Below are 2,887 nucleotides of genomic sequence, written 5' to 3' on the forward strand. Positions count from 1 at the left end.
ACATGGACAATATTAAAAATGAAAATTTTTTATTGTGCAAACTCTGTGCCCTTCCCGCATGACAAACTAATTCAGATAAACCCCCCAAAAAACAGTCAGAGACATAACTGGGTCTCACAACCTTCAGAAAATGAAAAAAAGTTAAACAAAAATGACCATGATCCTCGGCCTTCATATAAAAAACAAACACCACATTCCCGGCCCTCATATAAAAAACAAACACAACAGTCTCGGCCTTCATATATTAAAAAAAACATTCTCGGCCTTCATATATAAACATAACATTTGGCCACACCTTCTACTTTTTCCCCTGCGAGGGTGATCCGCCTCGCTTCCGCGAATGGCCCCTTCCTGCCCTGCAGCTCCTCCTCAAAGGGACCCCAGTGGCTGCAGCAAGGCTGGGGGAAGGCTGCTGATGGTCAGATGGTGAGACGGCAGATGCCCTTGGGGGACGGCCTGGACCAGCTCTGGGCCTGGCGGGCCCGGCTGCTGACTGCTCCAATTCTGCTTGGGCAGCAGCAGTCTGTCCTACGGGTGGTGGCAGCTGCAGTGGAGGAGTGGCAGTGTTGGCTGCAGGAATGCTGCCAACCTGACAAAGCACAGGCACTCCCTGGTCGGCTGATACACTGGCACTCACACGGGTCAGCACTGCAGCATGCGCAGCAATCTGCTGAAGCACCGACTGCTGGGCTGCTGCGGCGCGGCGAGGGCCCCGGCGATGCCTGGCCGATCCAGCGAGGGTGGCAGCAGTTAGTGCCCGTGTGGCCCTGATCTGTGTCTGCATCAGACCAGCCAGTGAATGCACGGCACGACTGAGCACTTGGCTGGAAGCCGCCTGTGATGCAGCGAAGTCCTGCTGACTCCTAGCCTGTGCTGCCGCGAAGTCCTGCAGACTCCTGGCCTGTGCTGCCCCGAATTCCTGAACACTCCTTGCCAGTGATTCTATGGAGTCAGGCATCCTTGCCACTGCAGCCATGAGCTCAGTGTGCCTGCGCTCAGCCTGGGCGCCCATTTCACCAAGGAGCCGCACCTCCTCTGCGCTCACTGTAGCAGGACTGGAGGCTGCACTCACCCTCCGGGGAGAAGGCCGCCGAGCTTCCCCACCCCTCCCGCGTTGCTGCAGCCCGCTGGGCCCCGGAGCTTCACTCTCCTCAGATCCTTCTCCCCTGCTCCCCTCCAGGGAAGACGTGTCCCCATCATGGCCATGGGCTGCCTCGGCTGAGGGTGGCACTGATGGGCCGGCTTCCTCTTCCTCCTGCTCGACTTCAGAATCACTGACAGTGGCAGCTTGAGGGCCCGCCTCCTCACCTGGCGAATCAGCATCTGAAAGCAGGGAGGCACAAGAGTTGCTTTAGAGTGAGGACAGGGCGGCAGCGAGGGAGGCATGAGTGCTGCTATGCACTGCATTGGTTCGATAGTGGCAAAGGATGCTGGTGTGAGGCACAAGTGGAAAGAGAGAGGTCAAAAAGGTGATGACCTTACCATTGCTGTCCAGAACAGGGTCGGCATCTCCACTGGTGACGGGGCCAATCAGCTGGCCTGCCATAATGCGCTCCACATGCTGCTCCAGGTCGCTGAGCTCTTTCAGGTCAGGACAGCCTCCCCCGGTCTGTAGCTGCTGCCTGCGATTGTGGGCCAGCTTGCCCTGCAAGAGAAAGGACGGCCTCTAAGTACAGTGTCAAGCCCTGATCTTGCCTGCACTACCTCCCATGGTGGAATAGCCCTGACAGTGTCAAGCCCTGATCTTGCCTGCACTGCCTCCCATGGTGGAATAGCCCTGACAGTGTGTAAAGTGCTGATCTTGCCTGCACTGCCTCCCATGGTGGAATAGCCCTGACAGTGTCAAGTGCTGATCTTGCCTGCACTGCCTCCCATGGTGGAATAGCCCTGACAGTGTCAAGGCCTGATCTTGCCTGCACTGCCTCCCATGGTGGAATAGCCCTGACAGTGTGTAAAGTGCTGAATGTGCAAGTGCTTTTCATGAGAGTCCCATAGCTCTTGGATGAGGGCTGGGCATTGGGGCTTTCAGGTCCCTTTGGCCAGAAACTGAGGTGCACATGCAGGGATGAACAGGATAGTGGAAAGGGTACTCACCCTGACAACCCGAGTGAGGTCGTTGAACTTTTTTCTGCATTGAAGTGCAGTCCTGGCAACCATGCTGTTGGTGGTCACCCTGTTTGCCACCTCCCTCCAGGCTTTTCGGTACTCGCTGGGAAGCGGCCTCCTCCCACTGTCAGGGAAGAGGACAGGTCACCTGCGCTCTACTGCGCCAACCAGTAGCCTCAGGGCACCCTCGCTGAAGCGCTCTGCTCGCTCCCTAACCTTCTCCATGGTCCTGGGCATAGAACTGATGAACCAGCAATGGTCAGGCCTTGCTTCAGGGCTGCAGTGTGCCGGGTGTGGCAGCCAAACAAGTCGACCCTCCCCCTTTAAGAGCTGACCGGCGCCAGCGTGTCTGCCTTCATTCAGAAACTCGCCGCACCTGCGCTGCGCCCGCCCTCGGTGTTAGCGCCTCGGCTCGCCGGCTTAGCGCCTTATGATAGTCGTGCATCGCCTGCTTTAGCGCAGCAGCGATGTAACTCAATTTCGGCGAAGGTGGCGCTAAGTTGCGCCGGGCACTAAATTTAGCGAACGCCCGGCTGTAGCGCCCCAAACGTGGCGATACTGAATTTCTAGGCCAAAATATTTAACAAAACACATTTTGCATAAAATTGTTTACACATCCAAAATATACTGATGTATCTGGGTGGAATTTGACAGTGCAATAACTATATTCAGTATGCTGAATGTAAAAAGTGAAACACAGTGTAACATACGTGGAATAAGAAATTACTATTTAAATGTTATGTTTGACTTAGTAATTCTATAAAATGGAAATGAATAAAAT

This window comes from Somniosus microcephalus, chromosome 9 (genome assembly GCF_052327205.1).
Source record: "Somniosus microcephalus isolate GS21.2 chromosome 9, FLI_Smic_1.0, whole genome shotgun sequence".
Classification (NCBI taxonomy): Eukaryota; Metazoa; Chordata; class Chondrichthyes; order Squaliformes; family Somniosidae; genus Somniosus; species Somniosus microcephalus.